The 25,823-nt window shown below is 45.3% G+C and overlaps 1 protein-coding gene across 5 annotated transcripts in view; it reads right to left on the reverse strand.

The window, feature by feature from the left end:
* Window positions 1-25,823, reverse strand: part of Ncald (neurocalcin delta) — a 350,086-nt gene that overhangs the window by 139,595 nt on the left and 184,668 nt on the right. For 4 of the 5 annotated variants that reach the window (XM_013512737.1, XM_013512738.1, XM_013512740.1 and 1 more), the window contains one exon: window positions 8,363-8,443. The exons of the other annotated variant lie outside the window; for it this stretch is intronic. The gene's annotated coding sequence lies outside the window, so the exon portion shown is untranslated. The remainder of the gene's footprint in view (window positions 1-8,362; window positions 8,444-25,823) is intronic. 5 annotated transcript variants of the gene reach the window in all.

Raw genomic sequence — 25,823 nt, forward strand, 5'->3', positions numbered from 1 at the left:
CAGACTCCCGAGTGCTGGGATTACAGGCATGCGCCACCACACCTGGCTTCCAATGGCTTTCAACACCAAGCAAAAGTGGTCCTCCTGCGTCCCCTGACCAGAACTCGATGGTGAGTCTCCTATTGGAAAGTCTGACGCTCTCTAATGACTCTTACAAGTCTTCAAACACTTCCTGTCAAGAGAGGGAAAGGTTGCAGTAGTAGAAGACAAAAAGAAGCTGACTCCAGAATGCGCAGTTGGCATTTGTTTGCTACTTTTACATTTCAGAAAAAGCTATTGAAATAATAAAGCTAGAAAATGCTCAATTTTGAATTCCTATAACATCAAACTGTTACTAATTATAGTTCTGGTCATATGCCATGTGTTTCCCAGAAATAAGAAGTGTCCCATGGAAAAGTAAGTGGCTAAAAAGGGTGGGAAAAACAAAGTAAATGGTTTTGTTTTTCTTGGCTGTTCACTTCAATATAATGAAACATTCAATGAAACATATGAGCATTTAACTGCAACTTCTTTTTTTTTTTTTTTTTTTTGGTCTTTTTGAGACAGGGTTTCGCTGTGCAGTTCAGGCTGGCCTTGAACTCACTATGTAGCCCAGGCTGGCCTCAAACTAACAGTAATCCTCCTGCCTCAGCCTCCCAAATGCTAGGCTTAATAGGAGTGTGACACCACACCCAGCCTTCAGTTGAAACTTTGGCCACTTCAGAGAGGCACTCTGGAACTACTGAAAGTTGGAAATGCATGTTCTAATAGCACTGTCAAGTAATTTATGCCGAATGTCTCATATTTTCTTTGTCTTTCTTCTATCTTACATTTTTTACTTTTTTTCCTTTTTTGGGAGGGGTTTTGATGGTTTTTTTTTTTGACACAGGGTTTTGCTATGTAGTTCAGCCTGGCCTTCAACTCACTATGTAGCCCAGGCTGACTTCAAATTCACGGTAGTCCTCCTGCCTCAGCCTATAAAGTACTGGGATTATAGGCATGTGTTACCACGACAGCTTCAACTTTAAAATTTTGAAAAATATTCATGCCTCAGGTGTTTATCCCAGTAGGAATGACCATGGTAGATGCTAAACCAACTCCATATGACTTTCATTTTTCAGAAATGCTGTCTTAGGTTGTTCAAAGTTTCAATGTATCCCTTTGGGGAGCATAAAATGAAGCTAATTAAAGTTTTAAATATAGCTTGTGTGGTTTGGGGGGGTCTTTTTTTGCCTATTTTTTTTTTTTTTTTTGAGACAGGGTCACACCAGGTAGTCCAGGCTGGCCTTGAACTCATTATGTAGCCCAGGCTCACCTCAAACTTGCAGCAATCTTCCTGCCTCAGCCTCCTGAAGGCTGGGACTACAGGCATGTGCCAACACTCCTGGCCCAGAGACAGGGATTTCTTGCACTAGAAACACATTCCTCTCAGACAATATTGCTGTTTAAAGGCTAACTGCTTTTAGATTTCTTTTAAGCTCCTATTTTATATAAGTGAACTTGGATCAAGTGACCCTTTGCAACTATCTAGTAAAATAGAGTTAAATTGTTGATCTCCCTTTTGTAAAACTCAAGCAAGCAGTAGGGCCAAGGGTTATTTATGTTGATAGGTTTTATACTAAACATTATATTTTTTACAATAAATCAGCCTGCTGGATATGGTGGCCTGTAATCCCAGCACTCAGGAGGCTGAGGTAGGGAGACTGCCACAACTTCAGGACCACTGCATACATTATGAATTCAAGTCTAGCCTGAACTATGTAATGAGACCCTGTTTCAAAAAAAAAGAGAGAAAAAAAAAATTTAAAAGTAAACTAAGTCCCTCTGAAAGTGTCACTCACTTCTAATCTTTGTTACAGTCAAGGCATGAAAATGCTGCTGATGCTAAAATGTAGTCATGCTGTGATCCATGCTACCTGGAGACCGGCACCATTGCCTGTAGCATGGTCACCCCTGAGTGTAGTAAAAGCGCTTACCGTGTGACAGGCAGTCCAGATGCTGCATTACAGCGAGGAAAAGATGCCAACCTGCGCCCTGTCCTCACGGAGCTCATCACCTGGGGCAGGGGACCAGGCCAGGCTCAGCGGACGGCAACCAGTGGTCATCGCAAGTCCAGTTTTAGACACAGACCACCGGCAACGTCGCTGTGGCTCCAAGTGTGCAGGGCAGGGTGGTTTGGGTACTGTGGAGCTCTGTGCTGAGATTTATGTGGTAGGATCCAAGCACAGTCCCTGACAAAAGCACCTATACTGCCTTGTGACCAACTGGAAATTTAAAAATAAACCTAGCCCTTCTCACAGAGTTTGAGAAGCCCTAGTCTAGTGCCTCCAAAGCACTGTAGGAAAGAGAATGGGAATCCCTAAATATCCCCAATCATGACAATGACCCACAGGAAGCTCTATTTCCCAAATAACACTGGCTTCCTTCGAACTGCACATAACACTCTGAGACAAGAGGCCTTTAAATGAAGTAAATCATAGCAGTAAGACATTAAAAATAATTTCTATAATGGTGTCATATATGTCCAGAAACGTGTGCAATCTTAGGTCTTCCTGGGAGTTGGAGCACACAATAGTAAATACCACCCTAAAAGACCTAATCATGGATGATTAAAGTGACTTTGCGATGCTATTTCTTAGCTTTACAGTGGCAGAACATACTCTCTCCATTTTCAGGAACTCTGATTAAACCGCTGATATTATAGGAACATTACACCCATATACTATTATAATAACTTACACTAAAATGTCAAATATTGTCTCCCAAAGGCACAAAAGTGTTACTTTTTTCTCTCTGCTGTCCCTAGGTTCCTACAAAACTTGGATTGACCTCAATCAATACACCCCGTTTACATTTCTACGTATCATCACAAGGCTACTAATGCTTGCAGATGACCAGATGACTGACTTGAGGTCTTGTACAACTGTATAAGTGTCCCATAGATGTGTCTTTTAAAACACAGTCAGACCACTAAGTAAGTTTTAAACTTGCAGGATAAAACTGCACAAGGTTTTAACAAGTAAAACAAGTCTCTCAAAGGGTACAGTCCCCAGGAAAACATGGCCAGGTAAGGATTTCACACATTTGGTGGCATAAATATCTAATTAGTAAGCCTTCTAATTCTGGTTTCACCATATTATTTTTAATTATGATGTAAGAACTATAGAACCTTAAAAACACCAACCAGTTACACTGAAAGCTATGGATTCAGAACTGGACACGTTTGCAGTACAAAGCTAAACTTGCTATTCTGAGTCACTGGTCGTGACGTACTGAGGCACTGATGGAGGGTGATTTTGTCCCTCCCAGGAGACACCTGACAATGTCTAGAGACAGCTGTCATGACTACAGTCATGGACCATGGGTGCCAGGATGCTGCTAACACCCTACACTGCCCAGGACAGCCCCTTGCAGTAGGAGTATCTTTTCCAAATGCCCATCATGCTCCCAAAGGAGTCTGTCATAGAGTCACACAAACACCACCCCATGGCTTCTCCTAAACAGATTCCTGGTGTACACTGTGATCTAATGTTTGTCCCCCTTATAATTCATACATTGGAATCCTAACCTCCAGGTGACAGGACCAGGAAGCAAAGCTTTTGAGAAGTGGTTGTGTCCCAAGGCAGAGCCCTTGAGAGTGAGTTATAAGGCCTTTCCAAAGGCCACCCCTCCACCACGTGAGGACAAGGCACAAGGGCACCATCTATGTACCAGGAGACAGGTCCCTGTAGACACTGCAGTGGCTTGCACCTTGGGCTGAGGCGCCCCAGCCCCCACCACTATTAGAAATCAGTTTCTTCTGTTTACAAGCCACACCATTTGTGATATTTTGCTATAGCAGCCCAAATAGACTAAAACAGCATAGACAGAAATAATCACTGACTCATACACTCTGAAAATGAGAAAGAAAGAAGTTCTTAAAGATTAAAACAGGCAGTCATTACATCTCCCACTGATATAATAAACCCCTTACATCAAATCCTCTGACCTCTGCAACCAAGACCTGAAGGTGAACTTCACAGCCGCTCTGGTTTGATAACAGTAATACTTTCTGGGCAATATTCAGACTTCACCATGAGGAATTCATCTTCAGGAGAGACAGGTCTGACTGAAAACCCCAAAGAAGGTTCCAGGGGTGAAGTATTTTCTGAGTGATAAGTTATGATGGTTTTAGGATAAGAATGCAGGAAAAAAATACTAGTTAAATGTGCACATTGACTTTAAACGTGAACCACTCTCAGGGACGGCGAACATGCCAAATCTATAAGCTGTGTCAAGTGTCCGCTCAGGTGTACCATGCTCTTCTTCTACGAAGAAAGACTAAACTGCTCTGCTTCTCAGCACTAGATTGGTTATTTCCACGGACACCTGCATTGCTTTCCTGTCCCACTGCTGCAGAGAAAGGTGAGAGGGGAAAGGAGGACGCAATCCCACAGCTCCTCAGAAACAAGAACTAATACAGATCCCACAGTTCCCTTCTATTTTCCTCTTGGACTTTCACTAACGTCTTTGGCTGTAAATACTATGAAGAGCACCCGTCCTTAACCTCATCTCAGGGCTGCTACAGCAGAGAACATCATTTCATTCACCAGAAGAATAACCACCCTCAGTCAAAGTATAATATTTATATTGCAGCTGAAGCCCACTCATGCTACTTCTTTGTAAATGAAAATTGCTGTGAACATTCTGTTTCTGCTTATTCGCATGTTATCTGCCTGCTCCAATAGAATTTAAGTCCATGTGAACAGAGATGTTTTGTCTCCTGCTTATTGGCTGACTAGGGAGTGAATGAATGAATGAATACTTTCAAACAGCGGAGCCATTGTACAAGTGCAAACTCCTTTTATTTTTACACAAATGACAGGAGACAACAGGATTCATTTCTTGTTATAAACTACTCAGATTTTTCATTTATTTTCTCTCTGCTGGTCCCTGCCACCTCTCTGGCTGTCCCTTGTCCCATAGCTCCTCACTCTCCAGCAGTGCTGGCCTGGATTCATGTTCCAGGGAGCTCCACACTGCATCTACCCCAGGGCTCTGCCACAGAAGATATTTCTGCCCATCCCTAGCACCTGCAGAACTCTCAAGGGCTACCTGCCCTAAGCCACAGAGGGCAAGGTGTCAGGACTGTATTTCATGCTCTCATGGTTCCCTGCTGCTGTTTTCTTTTCTGCCGTCTGAGTCCTCATCTCTCATACTTGTTAAATATCTTTGTGTGATTCTTTGATTGTCATCTTCCACTGCAGCCCTACCTGTATTAGCCAACTCTCCATCGAGAAGACAAACACCTGTGATAAACCAGCTTATGAAGAGGAAAGGTTTATAGGGTTCACAGTTTCACAAGGGCCAGTATGTAGTCAGTTGGTCCCACTGCCTTTGGGCCTTGGGCGGGCAGCACATCATGGCAGAATATAATGGAAGAAGCCACTCACCTCCCAGAAAGAGAGAAGAGGGTGGGGTGCCAATATCTCCTTCAAGGACACACCCCCAATGATCCAATTTCCTCATTAGGCCCCACCCCTTAAAGGTCCAACTACCCTCAAAGCGCTATGGACTGGAGACCAAGCCTTCCACAGGTGAGCCCTCAGGGGACATTTGAGATCCCCCCCACAACATCACCCTACTTAAAGTGGGCACAAATCATGTCTCCCTGCTCCCTCTGACTACCCCATCACCTAGCACGTGCCTGTCACAAAGTCAGCGCTCAGTCAATCAACAGCAAGAGAATAAATGAACTGTATCTCAAGGAACAGGATCTGTCACCAAACGGGTGAGTGCATGTTACACGCTAGCAGTCTTCCCCAGGTCTCAACCAACACTTTCCAGTTAACTGAAGGCATCACTGATCTCCTGCAAGCTGCGCACTATACATCTCCACGACACCAAGGGAACTTGTTGCAAAATTGCTGGGAAACCAACTGCTCTCTTTCTATTCTTTTTCTACATAATAACAGAAAGGCAGTCGGTTTTGTTTTTCACTGGATTTATTAGCTGTTCTGGCATTAAGCGCATGACTGAGTGGAAAACAGTTGTCAGGGAATCGATTACGTGGATGATCAGTGTTTGTCTCGGTCCCTGCATTTGGAACATCTGGAAGCAGCCGTTAATCGTCCTCTGGATAGACGGCCTGAACTCTCAGTATGTGAGAAACTCCATCCATCACACCCCGAGTGAAGGGTATTCCCCTGGAGAAATGGGTGTTTTGTGATAATGGGACGTTGAAAATAAAGAGTAGTGCACTCTCAGCAAAGAGGATTAAAACATCGTTCATTACTTTTAAAAAGAGAAGGAAAGAGGTTGTGAAAACTGCAGAAAAGCGTAATTCCGTGTAACATCCTGTGACAGAAAAGCTAGCCATCTGCAAAGCCTTGGAGAACAGGATGACTTTCTTGGGGATCCAGGCAAAATGATCCTGGCTGAAAGGGTCTAAAAAGAGATATCCAAGCACTCAGGACATTGCTAACAATCAGAAACCTAGTGTCTATTCACATGCTTCACTTTAAAAGAAATCTCTGCCACCAGGCAACAACTTTTTATTACAGTATGTGGATTTCTTACACGAAATCCCGCAAATCCCAGGAAATATGGAGAGAACTTGCTACTCTCACAATTCTGCTGGAAATTTCCCCCTGGGCAACTGAACCTCTGCGAAGAAGGTCGTCTGCTTCTCCAGCTTCTCCACCACTCTCTCCAGCCAGCAGTCGTCCACCCAGGAGGGCTTCTTCTCTGCCCCAGGGACATCTCTGCCAACTTCTCATCTATGTCCTCCTCCTTGGGTCTGGCAGATGCTACAAAGGTGCACCACAGACTGCTGAGACCTCAGCTCACTCCACATAAACCAGAGATGAAGCAGAGCTTATTTCAGGCTCACTTGAGCAGGAAATCTACAGCCAAGAGCCACCTGTCCCCAAGATCTCAGACACAGGAGTGGGAGCTGGGTGCTTGAGAAGGGACACAAAGGACCAGAAGCCAACAGCATCACCTTGATCCTCTACATCTTCACATCAAAGGAAAGATTCACATGTTGGTCGTGCTTTGCTGTTATTAGGCAACAATGCACTTTTTCCTACGATGGCTTAGTCTGATGGCAGAAAGAGCCAAAGGCCACTGCCATATCTAAGGTGATGACATCCATAGGCATTCAACCAAACTATCACAAGAAGAAAGAGCTCAGGCTCCCCGATCTCAACCAAGTTAGACACACAGTTATATCCTGGCCTCCAAGAGAAGTGCAAGGGGGTTGAGACCCACTTCTCAACATCAGCATGGGAAGAACCAGGCTCTTGTTTAATATGTCTTCAAATATTTTATTACTGTTCAATAGATTTCATTAAAAGGTCTGACCTATCCAATTTGGAATAAATATCTTCACTTTCACTTTGTTGTTACAATCAGATAAGCCATGTTGCTCATTTAATAATCAAACCATAGAAAGTTATTGGAGGAGTGGATAAAAAAAGCTCAGTACATTTAGGTTTCATTTTGCATCAACTTAGCTCCCTTCCCTGTAATATAAGCAAAATCTTTTTAAAAAGTTTTTCTTGCTTCTATTTATTTTATTTTTGCCATCTGTTCCTTACATAAAACTATTTGGCCAAAAAGATATTAGATTAATAGTCACACTTTGTTTCCAACAGGCACAAAAAGTATTACTGGAGTCTAAGCCCTGCCGTGTTATCTATAAATCTCTGCTGGCTCTGGCTGGGGCCATTAGCTTATTTTGAAGAATTTCCAAGAAATTCATATAGCAGTAGATTTTCCTTCCTGAAAAGCCAATTTCCTAAATAATCAATGAGATGGCTTTTGAGACTCATACCAACAAATTAGGAAAGTAAGAATGCACCTATCTTAACAGGAAATTCAGTACTACTGGTGTTGCAGCCCTAATGATACTGTCATAGACTTTCAAAAGCATCGGCGCTGAATTAGAAAACATGCCATCCACTGGCTGCACAAGAGCCTCTTCAATTTTCCACAGAAATGAGTGGCTTCGGAAAGTAAGGAGAGGCCCAGACTACCTTTGTTTCCAGGAAGCAACAGGCCAGATATGAAGTCATTATCACATCTCTTGTTTTGCTTTGTTCCAGTAAATCTCCCTAATACTTACACAAGGTTTGCATTTAATCAGTCACCACAGAACAGGAAATTTTCTAAAAATTAGAATGGGTGTAGAGCTTTCTTTTCGGTAACATACAAATCCATCAAGAATTAAAAACGCACATGAACACCCCATGGCATGACAGAGGTAAGCTACTATTTTCTCTTCACCAAATACAAAAACAATCACATAGCAACCTAACCAGGATACACCTTCGCCTTCTGAATCATAATTTGCACCATCAAACACCCACGTATTTCAAGAGGTTAAAAATTTAAAACTCACAGTGCGCAGCAATGCAGCACCTCGGATCTCCAAGCTCTGCTCTCTGTCAGGACAGCTTTCCACAGAGGCAAGACAACAGCCCTGCAATGGACATTGTGCATCGTGAGTGCACTGCTAGAACATCTGACGCCGCAGGAAAAAGTTGAGGTAAGGCTGTTACTTCTATTTCTTCTGTAGTTGCCTTGGCAAACAGGAAACAGGAAACACACCCACAAGAACGCGGGTAAATCTTAGCCTAATTGATGTTTGGCTCAAAGCATTGAAGGGCGAGTCTGCTACCTCAGGAGTGACAGGCACAGTCCCCCAAAGAGCAGGAACCAGGGCCCAGCGCTTCACAGCCTGCAATGCTTTGAACAGATGCTCTTCAGACCTACTATTATTGCACAAATGGCCTTCGTTACATTCAGGCCTGTGGTTTTAATTCCGGAAAAACTAGAAGCTTCAGAACAAGCTTTTTTATATATAAATTATATGCATATATACACACATATAATATATTATCTAAAATATAGAAATCATCTAAAAATTATGTAATAAAGTAATTTTAATTTTTTCTGGAATGGATGTAGAAATCATCATTCAAGGATCTTTTGGATATAGTTAACAGAAACTCACACAAATAAAAAAAAAAACATGGAAATTATTGGTTCTACTGAGTGGGAAAGAATAAAACAAAAGTACAGTTGGCTTTGGGAAACCAGAAGTTTGCTGTGTCACTGGACTCTCCTCAGTTCCCTTGACAGGAATTCCCAGTGGACTGAATTCACAGTCAGCTTTTTTTTTTTCTCTCTCTTTTTGAGACAGGGTCTTGCTATGAGTTCAGGCTGGCCTTGAGCTCACTTTGTAGCCCAGGCTGGCCTCAAACTCGCAATGATCCTCCTGCCTCAGCCTCCTGAGTGCTGGGATTACAGACATGCGCCACCATGCCTGGCTCTCCATAGTCAGCTTTGTCTCGTCACTAGGACACAAAACGTGCAGGAGAGAGGCTTGCATTGGCTCACAGTTTCAGGGGTGTCAGCCCAGATGCACCCGGCAGGCTCCAAGGTAGGAATGGCACGGCAGATGAGCACAGAGGAGGAAAGCTGCTCATGCCATCGCGGCCGGGAAGCAGAGAGGGAGCAGCCGAGAATAGAGATGCAGCCCGCATATCACACCCTAGGGACCTGCCTCGTGACCAGGCCCCTCTTATTTTTGTTTTGTTTTGTTTTTGTTCTTCCAGTACCACGAATCGAACCCATGACATTGCACTTGCCAGGCAGGCACTGTGCCACTGAGCTAAATCCTCAGCCCCTCAGGCCCCTCTTAATAGCACAGTAGCTACAAATTCATCAGCAGGATAGTGGGTATAGCACCCACAATCCAGTTACCTCCCACAAGGCCAACCTCCAAACACAGGAGCCTTTCAGGGGACATTCTGGATCTAAGTCATAACATGTTGCTTCCTTCCTGGTACCAAAAAGAAGTGGCTGAACAGTTGAAATCATGTGTCCATCACCCAAGGGGACGTCAGTTTCATAGCCCCACAAAAAGTAATGAGAGCACCCAGAGATCCATCGTTTCATCAATCACTATTCTTTGGGGCTTACTACACTAAGTGGCTTAAACTAATACAGGGCTGTCCCTGGCGGGGAATGCAGACACAGCCTAAGTAAAATTCACATGGAGAAATACCCCAGGGTCTCTGAAGAAGGGAAAAGGGGGAGGGGACATTATAAAAATGATTCGGCAAATGTCCACAGCAATGCTTGATAATAACCCAAAGACTGGCATTTGAGGAAGTGTAACCACAAAAACACGAGCACTTGAGTTATCAGAGGACGTCTGAAGGAGAATGAGCCAAGACTCAGGACACACTGGTTATCCAAGGATTTACATTTAGTGGAACTTTCTGTTAGCACTGGATTTGCTATCGCGACCACTGCTCGGGATCCCCACTTGTTTACAAATCACGGTTTGAAGAGTTTACAAAGTGCAGAGTTTGAAGTCCTCTTGCATTTGATCTTCCATTCTGCCACTCAGAGCGTCCCGCCAGGGCCACGCAGGGTCCCCTGATGGAAGCCTAGACAGAGGACAGACACCGCCAAGGCCCAGTGGTGTCTTTCTCCTTCCAGAACCTTCACTGTGTTCAGACAGGAATTTTCCGTGCTACAACTGTGGCTAAGGATGAAGAGCAGGTGCAAGAGTCTTGGCCCTGGAGGCGCAAACAGAAGTAGGGCTCCTGGGGAAGCTCTTCAGGAAGAATTTGGCTTCAATTTTTGTCCTTCGCCCACCTCTGCTTTGTGCCTGAAACAGGTTCGGTGCTGCTGTAGGAAGAGCTATGTCCTGCAGTTGTGATGTAACAAGCGCTAAGACAAAGCCGCATACTGAGAACCCTAAACTGAAAAGAGCCCTATGCCGAGCCGTCCTGTGAGAAAGTGCGTTCTAGTTGGTTATGCCACTAACTGTGGCAGGGTTCTTGTCACAGCCCCCGAACTTAATCCTAAAGGCTGGCTGTGATGGCACAGCCTGTAATCCCCGCACTCAGAGGCTGAGGCAGGAGGTTAATCGAGAGTTAAAGGCCAGCCTGGGCTATCTAGTGAGTTCAAGGCCAGTCTGAACTACGCAGAGAAACCCAGTCTCAAAAAAAAAAAAAAAAAAGAACTGGCTTCCTTACCAAGTAACACCGATCAAGACGTAAACCTCTGAATCCTTGTCCGATGATTGATAGTTCCAGAAAACAGCACTGCCTGTCTGAAGGCAAGCCCGTGCTCAGAATACTACACAAATACACATCTTAACGTACGTTTTCTTCCCAACCACAGCTTGTTTAAATGCTCAGAATTCAAATGGCCAGAGGGGATTCACTGTGTTTCTAATTGTGTTTAACACGGGGCTCTAGCATTTGCAAAATGGCTACAGCAAAGATGCCTTGGCCACAGCAAAGGGACCCTCCGTCGTGTTCACAAAGTATCTCGCAAGGCTGCCCTCACCCAAGTCCTGCTGCAGAGGAGGTTTCTCCCTGATTGTCTCATCCGCTCAGCTACTGAAAGATAGCAGAGCTCTCAAGAAGGTTGGAACCACTTCTTCAGCCGAGGGGAGCCACACCCAAGGTCAGTTCCAATGGGAGCACGGCTTTCACTGTGAAAATCTAAGGGCTTAAACTTGTAAAGGGAAATAGAACAGAAACATCTTTCTGACCTCGAAATGGGAAAGGATTTTGAAGGAGCAAAATGTGTTAACCACAAGAAGCTTGGTAAATTTGCAACCGTAGTATCAAGAGCCCTGGTCCCTCAAAAGGTCCAATAAAACAAAGAAAAAGAAAAGCCAATGCCTTGCAATGCACAAACAAGCAAAAGACCAGTATTCAGGTTATATCAAGAAATGCTGTAAATCACTCCCTACAACTTTTGGCACCTACTTAACATGGATATAAAATAGAGGTAGGCACCCATGACTTGCTAAGGATTGTGTCCTCTTCCCAGACTATCAGAAGATGATGGTGCATCAAACAGCAGAACCCATCTTCCTTTGCCTCCTTGAAGTCAGTCAGGGTGAGATCTCTGACCCCTGGTCAGGTAGGGGCACGCCCCTCCTCAGCCCGCAGCAGGTGTAAGAAGGTAAATCTTTGGGCCTTCTACATCCCTTAAGAATAAGCAAAGTCTCAAGGGGAGGAATGAGTTGGGATGGGAAAAATATTTATGGGTAAAAAGGAGACAAGGAAAAAATCATAATTTTAAAAATAAAAACTGCAGCTTCAAGAAGAAAATAAAACTCAAAGACAGAATGTCCATCTGTACCTTTTGCGTGGTCTCTAGTTGAATTGTTTGGTTTAAAAAAAGAAGAACTCGAGTTTGGAGGTTTTGAGTTCTCCGTAGAGTTGAGATGTGAGTTCTTAGTCAGCTGTGTGTTTTGCAAATATTTTCTCCCAGCTCATAGCTTGACTAGTCATCCTCCTCTAACAGTTCTTCATAAAATGAAGATTATAAATTTGAATGAGGTCCAATTCTTTTCTTTTATACATATTTAATGAATCTTCAGCAACCCATAGGTCATGAAGATTCTGCTATATTTTCTCCTAGAAGTTTTATAACTTCATGTTTTATATTTAAATCTGTGGTCCATTTGTATAAGGTGTGTGTATTTTTTTAGCGTTTGCTTTTATCATTGTTTTTTGCTTTTATTTTTATCTATGGATATCCAATTGCTCCAGCACTATTTGTTTAAAAGACTATCTTTCTTCTGCGGAGTTGCTTTCACTCCATTGTAAAAACTCAATTAACTACAGTAACTGTGAATGACTATTTCCACTTTCTCTGCTGTTTCACTGATCAGTGTGTCCGTCTCTCTGCAAATTCCATAAAGTCTTAATTATTTCAGCTATATAAATCTTGAAATCAGGCTTAGTGATTCATTTTCAAAACTGTTATAGACATTCTACTTTCTTTTCTTTTTCATATAAATATTAAAGTGATCTTGCCTACATCTCCAACAATCTTGCTAAGATTTTTTTAATTAAAAATTTGGTTAACCTGAACTTGAGTATCAATTGGGAAAGACATCTATACCGTGTTGAGTCTTCAAATCTATCAACATGGTATGTTTCTGTTCATTTAAATATTCTTTGATCCCTCTTATTGACATTTTGTAGTTTTTACTATACAAATCCCATAACTGTTCTGTGAGATACATACATATTTCATGTTTTAGAGATTATACATGATATTGTATATTTAATTTCAGTGTTCCTGTGTACCTTACTAGTATATGGAAATATGTATAGTTGATTTTTATATGTTTATCTTATATTCTGCAACCTAACTGAACTCACTTGTTAGTTCTAGAAGTTATTTTGCTTTTGCAGATTCCATTTCATTTTTCTAGCAGACACTCATGTTATCTGCAGGCAGGAAGAATTTTGTTTCTTCTTTTCGGAGCGGCATGATTTTTGTTTCTCCTTACTTTTCATACTGTGTAACTCTCCCAATAATGTGTGGCACAGCCATGGTGAGAGAGGACACCCTCACCTTGCTCCTGACCTTGTGGAGAAAGGGTTCCGTCCTTCACTAGTTAGCACAGTGCTGACTGCAGGTATTTGGCAGATTTTTTAAAATCAATTTCAGAAGGTTTCCATCTAGTCTTATTTTTCTGAGAGTTTTTTATCATGAATGATGTTGAATTTTATCAAATGATTTTTTTGTGCATCACTTGGTATGACTATAATGTTTTTCTTTAGATGAATAAGGTAGATGACACTGAATGATTTTTCAAATATTGAACTAATTTTGCATCCCTGAAATAAACCCCACTTGGCTATGATTGAAAATTGTACATATATATATATGTGTGTGTGTGTGTGTGTGTGTGTGATAATTATATATAAAATGGTTATGACTGATAATTATATACATAGTTGCTGAATGCTATTTGTCAAGGATTTTTCACACACATCTTCATGAGAGCCAGTCTTTGCTTTTCTTCTGCTATAGTTTTTTTCCAGTTTTGATATCATAGTAACAATAGCTTTACAAATAAATCGGGAAAATGTTTCATCTTCTATTTCTGGGAAAATTTATAAAGTATTCCTAGTTGTGTTTTGAGATATTTGGTAGAATTTTCCAATGAAACTGCCTAGGCCTGGAATTTTCTGTTACTAATTTTCTATTACTAATTCAAGTACCTCAGTTATAAGACTTGCCTGTTATATTATCTATTTTTATGTTGCATGAGTTACAGTCTGTGCTTTCTGAGAAATTATGTTTCCCACTTATATGCATAGACTTATTTGTAGTATTCCCTGGCTATTTGGAAGTTTGCAGGCCTACATTAATAACCTTTTTTTATTCTAGATATTGGTAATTTGTGTCTATTCTTTCTTAGTCCAGGTGAAGATTTATCAGTTTTATTGACCTTCTCAAAGAGCTAATTTTCTGTTCCATCTATTTTTTTCTCTTTTCAGTTTTATTGATGTCGCCTCTAATCTTTACTATGTCCTTCCTTATGTTTGTTTTGGGTCTATTTTGCATTTGTTCCTGACTTCTTGAAAAAGTAGTTTTTTGCCATGAGAGTTTAGCTTACTGACTTGAGACTTCCCTTCTTTCTTCTGGAACTATTCCATTAGTGCTATACATTTTCCTCTCAGAACTGCTTTAGCCAAGTCTCACAAATTTTGATATGCTATATTTTCATTCCCATCCACTCCAGTGTAATTTTTCTATGAGACTTCCTCTTTGATACACAGACAATTTGGAAGTTGAATGGTTAGTTCTAACTTTTGGAGATTTACCTATCATTTCTCTATTGTGGATTTCAAACTTGATTACCAACATTCTTTATTTAACAATTGAGCTCTGTTCTTGCAGCTATGTTGTTAAATTAACTGGTTGCTAAATGAAGAGTATGTGCAGTACAATATTCAGAGAAAGAAATGGTCAAAGGAACTTGATGACTCCAAATTGATGACTGCTTTTATTTGTGTAACTCTTACATGCAGCACTATAATGTATAACAGAACATAAAGCTACAGTACTGTACAGTACAACCAGCAAAGATTACAGTACTGTACTGTAGATGAAGCCACTGTAAGGCCACACTGTCCCACTCATGTTTCTGTGTCCTAAGTCCAAATGTGGGTCGTAAGTCCAAGCTGTGGGATGTAAGTCAGAACAGCACGCCTTGGTTGTAATTCCAAACAGTTTCTAACCAGGGGGGTCACTAAACAAGGAATATCTGTACATTGTAGCCAGAAAATGTGCCTGTATGATTTCAGTTCTTTAAAAGTTTTTGAGACTTGCTTTATACTTGAAGGCCTCTCTTGGTAAATATTTTGCAAATGCTGGGATGTAACCTCTGGTCTGCTGCCATGCCAGTTCTATGAGCATAAATCGGATCCAGTCACTGGCAGTGGCATTACGCTCTCTCTGCTTGCCGGGTTCCCAATTGTTCCACCGGTTGCTAAGCAGGGCATGGAGAAGTTTCTAACCCTGACTGTGGGTCTGTGTGCTCTTTCAGTTTTCAGTTTTCTTTCCCATATCTTATAGCACTCTTGTTTGGTACATACTTCAGATTCACTTGCAAAATATGTACATTTGCTGTCCGTTTGGTGGGTGGACCTTTTATCGTTGTGTAAGGTCCCTCTCCACCCTTGGAGACTTTTTGTTTGTCTGTTCCCAAGTTCTCTTTTCTGACACTGGTAAAGCTACCCAGCCTTCCTTTCCAGTGATATTTGCGTGGAAAGTGTCTTTCCATGCCCCCCATACACGGTTACACTGGAAGAGAATTTCTTACAGACAGCATATAATTGGAGATTTTCTTTAAGTCCATTCTGTGAATCTTTGTCTTTTGTATATTTTAGACTACTTAACATTAATGTAATTATCAATATGCTTGAGCTAAAGGCTGCCCTTTTTTCTTTGTTCTATACTTTCTCTTCTTTTATTTTCATCTGTAAGCTTTATTGAGAGTACCTGGCACATTTGTAAGTTCCACTTTTATTGATCTATAGTGTTTCTGAACAGATCTCTTTGCCTAGTTTTTACAGTGGTTGCCTTTCATAATACGCTAAATATTCATAACTTACCAGAGACTACTGGTTTAATGCTTTACAAGTACAGCCCTTACATCTCCTTATCATCTTTTACTCTCCCTCATTTATAAAATAATTTTGCCAACGTTTTCTTCTATATACACTAAGAGTCACCCCCGGCAGCATTATAATTTTTTGCTTCAACCACAAAACATAATTTAGAAAACTTGAGAAGGAAAGTTTATTGGATTTTTCTTATTTTTACTGTTTGTATTATTCTTTCTTCTTATTTCATGATTACTTCACTTATCATTTCCTTTTAGTTTGAAGAAGCTCCTTTAACTAGTTCCCTAGGGTAGGTTTGCTGGTAACAAATCCAAGTCTTTCTCCAGCTGAGAAGGCCCGGCTCTCCTCCTGTTGCTGCAGGCCAGTCTCTGGGTGTGGATGTCTCACAGGTGTGGATGCCTCCCTAGGTGTGGACCTCTCCCCGGGCGTGCACCTCTCCCAGGCGTCAACATCTCCCGAGGTGTGGACATCTCCCAGGTATAGACGTATCCCCAGGCGTGGACCTCTCCCAGGTGTGGAGGTCTCCCCAGGTGTGGACATCTCCCCAGGTGTGGACATCCCTGAAGCGTGGACCTCTCCCAGGTGTGGACATCTCCCCAGGTGTGGACGTCCCCCAGGTGTGGACCTCTCCCAGGCGTGGAACTCTCCCAGGCGCGGACCTCTCCCAGGTGTGGACATCTCCCCAGGTGTGGACATCTCCCCAGGCGTGGACCTCTCCCAGGCGTGGACCTCTCCCAGGCGCGGACCTCTCCCAGGTGTGGACATCTCCCCAGTTGTGGACATCTCCCCCGGTGTGGACATCCCTCCAGGCGTGGACCTCTCCCAGGCATGGACCTCTCCCAGGTGTGGACATCTCCCCAGGTGTGGACATCCCCCAGGCGTGGACCTCTCCAAGGCGTGGACCTCTCCCAGGTGTGGACCTCTCCCAGGTGTGGACATCTCCCTGGTGTGGATGTCTCCCAGGTGTTGACCTCTCCCAGGCATGGACCTCTCCCAGGTGTGGAGGTCTCCCCAGGTGTGGACCTCTCCCAGGTATGGACGTCTCCCCAGGTGTGGACCTCTCCCAGGCATGGACCTCTCCCAGGCGTGGGCGTCCACGTAGCGAGACCCTCTCCCAGCACGTGGAGAAGGTGCCGCTTGCTCTGGCTGCTGTTCTCTGCTGAAGAAGACGCTGTCTGCCTGATATTTCCAGTTGCAGATAAGGTGTCATTTCTGTCTTGCTGCTTCCAAGAACTCTCTCTTCACGTCCTTCTTGAGGAGATTCACTGTGGTATGTGGTATGTCTTAGGTAGATTTACTTGGGTTCTTTCTGACATTTCAAACAACTTCTTGGCTCTTCAGTTGCATGTCTTTTGCCAAATTTGGAAATTTCGCCATCATTTGTTTGAATATCTTTTTGACTCCGTCCTCTTTCTCCTCCCCCTCCAGGGTGCTGATGATACTCAAATTAGACAATTTTTATCTTCCTTTACATCCCCAAGGCCCTGTATCTTTTCTTTTCATTTTTAGCCTACTTTTTCTGTTGTTCAGACTGAGTCGTTCCTATGGTTCTATTTACAAATACATGACACTTTCCTCTATTCCTTTGATTATGCTGTTTTCCTTTTATTTCATTTATATTTTCCTAGAAACTGAAAATGACAAGGAAAGTATCAAAGAATGCCAAAACTCATGCTGACTCATGTTTTCCAAGGTGCAAAGGAAATAAGTCCTTTCTGCTCCCGAAAATCTGACTGCATCGGTGGGGAGCAGAGTCCCGTAACCTGCAGATGGGCAGAACTCTTGCCTGCAAAGTCCTGCATCTGGGCACACGTGTCTGGAGGTCATGGGCAGAGCACTACGGCTGCTCTTGGCATTGGGCATAGCGTCGGGACAGGAAGCTGTGGAAGGAACCAGCAGGGTGTGAGCCCCGAGCCATGGTAGAAGTTTCCTCCTTGGCCCTTTCAACACCAGTCCTGCAGCTCTGTCAAATCCCTGGCTGTTCGCATGGATTTCTCTCCACTGGCATCTTCTTACCCCTGTGTTCTGCTTGTTTTCCTGGCCCTTGACCCATTTCTGCCTGCATGATGACAACCCTCCCAGAGCCAGGCCTCAACCCAGGTGACCCCTCCCAGGTGCTCTAATGGGCTCACGATCACCCAGCCGGTCACCCTCCAGTGGAACGGAACACAGGCTTTCTTTTCTTTGTGGCAGGGGTTGGGACACATTTTCACGACCCACAGCCTCACCTCTCTGGAACATTTCTACGAGGTCACCAGCTGCTTCCTCCGTGTGCCCCTTCCATCCTAAGCCCAGCACAGGGAGGCAGGAAGAGAAACGGGTGGGAGGACAAATGGACTCGCAAAGCCTGATAAATACTAACAGCAAAGACTAAAAATAACTAGACAGCAGGAGCCTACTTTTAGGAATTTCACTTGTTACTTTGTGCTGTGGAGCGGGGGCTGCAAACGTCAGTGTTCTCCGGGGGTGGCCGGGCTGGCACCAGAGCTCCAGGCAGACAGCACTGCCCCACCCCTCCCAAAATAACTCTCCCTTCCTCAGCCCGAGCTCTCAGAGCTGCAAACGCTCCCTGCCCTGCTGCCAAGGGACCCTGCTCCTGCCAGGAGCCAGGGGTAGTGCCTGGCAGACTGCAAACATCTTCTCCCATGTGGTACCTCTGACTGCCCTCTTCGCCAGCAGGCCTGGGGACCCTGGGAGTGTGGACTGTGACACAAGAAGGCCGTGCATCCCACACGCCGCCAGACTGAGGTCCCGCCTATTCCCAGAGAGGCCCACTGCTGCCACCCGTACTGCCCCTTCTAGGACTGGTTGGGAGACCCTTGTATGGCCAGAGTCCCCCGCTGAACAGAGACAGCAGTTCGGTTCCAGTCTGTTTCTGCTCCCGGCCCTTCCCCAGGGAGCTGCTCCACACACTGCCGATCCACATGAGTCACGGGGCTGAAGGAAGCCACCAGGCGCGAGGAATGAACGGTCCTCTCTGGTGACTCTGAGCACTTTGGAGCCCCACTCCCATGCACCACAACGGCATAGCCTCCCGCCTTTCCTGCTCCCACGACCTCAAAGCTGTGTCTCAAAGCTGTGTCCCTCTCCCGCCTCCCTTGAGGCTGCTGAGCAGGCGCCTCGTCCTGCAGAGCTGGAGCCCTCACCTTTCCTGCCCCGCCCTGCCCCACGCCGCCGCATGTCCCTGCACCTCCCACCACTGCTCACACTCAGGCTCCCTCCCCAAGCTGGAAAGCAGCCTCCACCTGCTGAGCATGCTCAGCCACTTCCTGCTTGGGGACCGTTTGTGGCCCCAGAACTCTCCTTCCTCGTCAGGCCTCCTAAGACAGGGCCGCACTGCAACTAGGTCCCTTTTTTTTCTTCCCTGCCCTTCCCTGCTGTTGCAGTTCCCCTTGCCCTCCTCCTCCCCCTCCCCCTCCCCCTTACCCTTTCCCTCCCCCTCCTCCTTGCCTTTCCCCTTCCCTCCTCTCTTCTCTCTGTCTGGTACTAGGGATTGGATTCAGGACCTTCACACTGAGCTACATCCTCAGCCTTTTTCTATTTTTTATTTTGAGACAGGCTCTCACTAAATCACTAAGTTGCCAAGGCTGGACTCCAACTTCCATCCTTCTACCTCAGCCTCTCAGAGTGCTGGGATCACAGCTGTGCGCCACCACGCCTGCTCCGCCATCTGCCTTTTCCTAGAGGCCTCCTGATTCCCCGGTCAGCAGTGCAGTGGCCATGGCTCTCCCACCCACCTCCGCAGAAGCGCATGTGCCCTCATCCCGTGACAGGGCAGGCCTGGCTCTCCCGGCTCGCTCCGTGCCTTCCGCTCGTCTGCTGCTCTCCCTCCTGGTCCCTGCTCCGACCACCCCCAAACAAGGGCGACCACTGCATCCTAGGGCCGCCAGATTTAGCAAATAAAATGCAGAGTTGTTAGCTAGACTTGATTTCAAATCAATAATACATTTTTAGTATAAGCGACTTTAAAATTTTGCATGGGGCATTCTTATACTAAGAAATTATTCTCTGTTGACCTAAATTCAATTTCCTACATGTTATGTGACAACCTTCCATAGCTGTTTGTAGAGAGCTCATCTCTACTTCTTCCTTTGCTCGCGTTCGGCTTAATGATGATCTGTTCTCAGATAATTCCTAAGTCTCCACCTCTAGCACCAGTTTTCTCGTCATTCCTCGCCCCACTTCCTTTCCCTCTCCTCCCCTTCCTGCTCCTTCCCCTCTTTCTCCTTCCTCTTCCTCTTCTTCCTCCTCCTCTTTGTCTCTCTCTCCTTCTTGCCATCTATCATATTCTGTTTTCCACTAAATCCTTACACCATTTCCAATTCAGTACATACAAAAAGGATATTATTTTTTGAACCCCCAAAACTCACTTCCTCCACCTCTGATTCTCTTAACACCTTCCCCAGCCCCCAGTGAGCTCAACCCCAAACGCAGGAGCCTCCCTTTTCCTGGGGCTGAACGTCCGTTGGTTTCACCCTCCCCAGCACTCAGACCTGTCTTTTTCTCCATTTCTGTGTATTCCACCAACTGGCGGTGCCCCCTTCTCCCTCACCCGCCTCCGCACCCAGGTGAAGCACAGGAGCGGTCACCACCTGCCGGGTCGGTGGTTGGCAGCCAAGCCACTGGGCAGCACTCAGAGCCTCTCGGGCTTAATCTCCCTCCCCTTCTACACGCCCTAGCCCAAGGAGGATCGCAGCACATCCTGCCCCCCTCCCATCACTCACGTCAGACGGACACCACCTTGAAGGCCACGCATCCAGCTCCTGCACAAACAGCTGTCACTCACTGCCTGCTTAATGAGTGGAGTCAGTCGGTTAAAAATTAACAGGATGAAGTCATTAAACCCGTGAATCATTTATGGAAAAATGCAAATGAATACACCTCCTCACAAATCCATGGTTTGTTGATGACCCATCACAGTGATGTCAAGTCCACAGAAGTGTCTCCTGGCTCTGTGATGTCAAGACAGGGTCACCCATAGGACCCCAAGGGGCAGGGGCAGACACGGACTCCTCCCAAATGCCCACTGCCACCTCTCTACTTACTTTTGAACTCTGATCTCTTCCCCATTTCTCACAGATAGAAAATTAGAAGTCTCTGTAAAAGTCCTTGCAATCCCCGTTATGTAAGTCTCCAAACAACTGGAGTTCTACATGACTGCTAAGCCCGAGTTCTGATCCAAGAACAGCTGAGTGCTTTAATACTCTAGGTCAGAGGCCCACAATATTTTATTGTCACCGGCCAGATAGTGCGTATTTTCAGCTTTTCAGACCATATGGAACCTGTTGCGACGGAGCAACGTCACCATTTTGGCATGAACACAGCCACAGATGACACAAAAAGAAACGAGCTGGCCCGGGGGCCGTGAAACTTGACCTAAAACAGGCACCCAGGACACTGACCGCGCCGTGCTAGTGCTGCCCCTAGATCAAGCTCTGATGAAGAGTTCGTGGTTTCCCTCCAGACCACATCTTTCATTGCAGTCACTTAACTGGAAAGAATGTAGAATTTTCCACTGGCATAGTTCTTTGTTTTCACAAAATTATACCTAAGCCAAACGCAAGACCCCAGAGTAGGTCAGAGCGGAATCAGGCACCTTGAGCACCTGCCAGCTCTCTAAGACTTTCCACCTGCAGTGCAGCAGGGGCAGCGGGGGCCAGACACGTGAGTGGCCCACAGCCTTGAGCACAAAATTTATGGGGCACCAAAAAAAAAAAAAAAAAACCTCAGCAATAAGTCATCTTTTAAAACAAATATTCTTAAAAATCCTAAAGATGGAAAACGTCCATAATGAACAAGACATGAAAGTTTTAAATAATCAGGATCACAACTGCTGAGTTTCTTCTGCTGCTGTAGACTCCAGTTTGGAGCTGCATAGAATTGTTACTAACCACACTTTTACTTAAAATGCTAATATTTTGTTTGTGATTTATTATTTCTAAAACAGTACACTGATGTCACTTCTGTTTATCATGGACTTCTGACCACCCTCTAACTTTACACCAGAACACTACCCATCTCTATCACACCCCTAGCTCCAGCCCTGAGACACTTTCTGTTTATGAGCACCTACTTCTGCTTTGGAGAATATAGATATTCAGGGGTTAACGTCACCCTCCTACCACATCAGTCCTCGCTGCATGACACCGGCCTCAGTGACCTGAATGTGCCTCAGACCCGGGGAGCTTTGGAACATGCAGAAAAGCTCCTGTCAGGCTCCAAAGTCACAAAACACATGTTAAGGAGAGAAGGGAGCTAACGTTTCATTACACATCTGCTAAGTGCCAAGTGGCACAGTGCTCAGGCGCTTTACATCCACCATCACTTGTAGACGTTCCCACTTCTGATGTTTCACCGTGCTGCAGATCACCGTGTTGCTAGGCTATCGCCTTCAGTAGGTGAGAGGTACTAAATGGATTTTCAGCTTGTGGCATTTTCCTCATGAGTTTATTGGAACATAGCCCCATCATAAGTCAAGGAGCAGCTATAGCTCTTATTACAATTCTTTTGAATGGATAAGGAAGCAGGCCCAGGTGAACCGTGGTACAGAAAATATTAAAACCATGCTGAAGCTTCACACTCCATCATCATATTCTGCCAAGAAGACATACATTTTGGGTGACATTCCGCCAAGAAGACATACCACATTTTGCCTTCCTGCCTTACATTTGCACAGCACTTCCTCATTTACACAGAGCTTTCAACTGCTTCATCTTATGTGACTATCACACAGCCCTGGAAGGTGAAAGTTTTGTAGTGTTGAGGATGGTTCACTTGGACTCAAGTCTATCACACAGTCAAGGACACAGAGAGGCATTCAGAGAGGTTAAGTGAACTAACACAAGGTCACCAGCTAATCAGTGGCTGCACTAGAATTAAAAGCCGAGGTCTCCTGAGGCCTGGAGTGGTGCTTTTCTCTACACCCCCTTCCGCCCTGGAGGAGTGCACCCGGCAAGGTGACCTTGCCCCAAGCCAGCCAGGAGTGAGCAGCATTAGGCCCGATTAGGTCATGCTGTTCCTGACACAACAACATCTGGGGCCAGACATTTTGGGGGATGGAATTAGCATACACGCCAGGAACCTGATACCAAGCACCATCTGCCCCATGAGGAACGGATGAGCTAGGTAAACTGAGGCAGCAGAGGCAGAGAAGGACCCCTGGGGAGAAGTCAGAAAGAGCTCCTGGAAGGACAGAACAGGAAGAGGCTCAAAGCTGACCCTTCCCACTTTGCCCAAGCCCACTGGGCGCCAGGGGTCACTGCACTCATAGTTACACTGACTGCAGCCAAAGCAACTGGTGGACTCTCTGCTCCAGGAAGCCGAGTCTCCCGGCCAGCTCCCAGCTCCCACTCATACTAGATACAGAGCAGAGCTTCCTCCCACACATGACCAGGATGGCTTGGACAGGTGGGCAACGCCAGGGCCAGGTGAGGGCAAATGCAGGAGCAGAGGAGTGAGAGAAGGCACCCGCCCCCAGAAGAAGCTGCCTGGAAGGGTAGCTCAGTACTGGGGTGCACGCCCCGTGCTTTCAAGCATTTAAAACCCTGGGATTGCACGGCTTCCCAGTGGTCACGAGTTCATAGGCGCTATGTGCCTCTTCCTCGGAGAAGCCATGCCAGGCTGGGATGCCACAGGGCAATGTTGCACCCCCTCCTTCAAAACAGAGCATCTGGCAATTCTAACTACCCAGTAATAGAAAGCACCACAGGCAAGCATGAGAGCCCAGTTTTGTCAACAGCAGGATGGCAAGGTGTAAACAAGAGTGGAAAGAAAACACCCCAGCTTTTAGAAGCACTGCTTTTGATAGGGAGGTGGAAAAAATTCAGCCCCAAATATTATGGAACAAAAGCTGTGAGAAGCATTAAATCACACACCAGGTGGCTGCAGGAGTTTGCACGGATCCAATGCAATCTGCCAACTCATCTCTTCCGGAGTAGGCTTGGTTTTACAGACTCCCCTTCCGGTTTTACGTGCTTGGGCTTTGGGGTGCTGTTTGTTTCTGCCTTCGTGCACTGAGTTTCCTAATGACACAATTCCCCTTCAGGTGACCCCACACACTGTTGTTTTGGAGAGCCACAGACCATTTCTACCCTCCTTTTGTCTGAGTCATGTTCTTGCATGAAACAAGGTTCACATATGTGTGCTGAGCCTTACATAATACTTCATCTGATCGCTTGTGCTGTGAGAAAGATTTAGCGCAGCGCAACTCCAGCATCTCCTATCTTTTTAACCAACCATTTTACAAACAGTTAAGTACTGAGCACAGACCAGACCAGACTAAAGTGGGGTTACTAGTGCTAACTGCCATGCAACCAGACTGAACTTTGAAATGGGCCATTGAAAAGAGAGAAGAGAGGAGATACAGGGCAGAGAGAGAGAAATACGAAGAGGCCCGGTTGACCTGAGCAGTACGCTAAAGACATTCTGTTTGCTGTCACCCTATAAGAACAGGAACTTTGAAAAAATCAACCTTTTGTCCCCTGTTTCTATTTTCTTTGGTCATTTTTTTCCTCTTGTGCCTATAAAGTTAACCTCCTCTGCTCAGCCCCCTGGAAACCTGTTCTGTTTTATAGAACGAGATGTTAGCTGATTCTGCAATCGTGAATAAAGCAGTTTAGATTGTGGTGGATTGACCAAGGGCCAACTTCAAATGCCCAACTGACCTAAATCAGCATGGTGCTGGGTGTGGAAGGCCCATTTGAGGATTGCTGCCAACAGCATAAAAGGAGAACTGGAGGGGAAGATGGTGTGCTGTTGATTCACCGTGTCATGCTGGCTTTCCTTATACGAACTCGGCTGTTCTCATCATCAGAGGAGGTCGGGTCCTCGTTGTTGCTGAGGATGGCTGTAGTTCTCTTTGGGAGTGCGCTGGTCCTTGCCTTGAGCATGACTTCTTGGCTCCAGTGCAGATCCCTCAGCCTGCTGGCACAGACTCTTCATCCCGCTGGTGCAGACTTTCTAGCCTCCACCACTGGCCTTTGGGCCTTCCCAGTGCAGATCCTTGGTACAGACTTGCATGAGGCATTGTGGGCTCTAAGTCTCCAGTTGGACTCATGGATGACACTGCCATGAGCTCTAGGTCTTCAGCTGGACTCACGCAGGACACTGCTGTGGGATCTAGACCCCCAGCTGGATTCTTTGGGTCTCTAGTGTGTCAGATCTTTTGCACTCTTCTGCATTTGATTTTTTGGGTGAATATTATAAAATAGTCCTATAAATTATGTGTCCTGTATTAATTCTATTCCCTCGAAAACCCTGACTACAACATAGACTTTGTTGTAACTTGGCCTTTGGCCAGTCTTGTCAGTGGCTCATGAGAGAGCTTAGATGGAATCCACACGTGGGCCAGTTCCATGGTTAAAATAAAAGTTTATCATATGGAGGAAATACAGCTGGCTGCTCCACAGAGAGCAGTTCCAGAGAGGGTGGTGATGTTGGTGACCCCGTAGACAGACAGCCCTGTAGACAGCCTGCAAGGATGACTCCTCCACAGACAGTACAGGCCAGCACAAGGGCAGCATTTGCTTTGTGGACTTTGTGTCGGTCCAGTTTCTGGGTGCCCTGCTGTCTTATATCTTAAGGAGTACACTGGCCTCCTCCTTTGATGAACCCTCTCCTTTCCCTCACAAAGGAGTATGGCAGGCACTTTAAGTCCTGGAGCTCCCTGCCTCAGTTATACACTGTCTCTTGAGTCATATCATCTGGGTTCACATCCAGCTCTGCAGCTCTCTCTGTAGCTTGTTCACTGTCAGCCCCTGGGCAAGTGACTTGACCTACTTCATCATCCTGCCGGCTTCCTGCCTCAATCCCAGGTGTATATTTTACCACTCCCTTGCAGCCTGCTTCCAAGAACAGGCCAGGGGTGAGTGAGGCACTTGGGGCCCAGCATGTAGA

Source organism: Chinchilla lanigera, unplaced genomic scaffold, assembly GCF_000276665.1.
Source record: "Chinchilla lanigera isolate Chin_1 unplaced genomic scaffold, ChiLan1.0 scaffold00016, whole genome shotgun sequence".
Classification (NCBI taxonomy): Eukaryota; Metazoa; Chordata; class Mammalia; order Rodentia; family Chinchillidae; genus Chinchilla; species Chinchilla lanigera.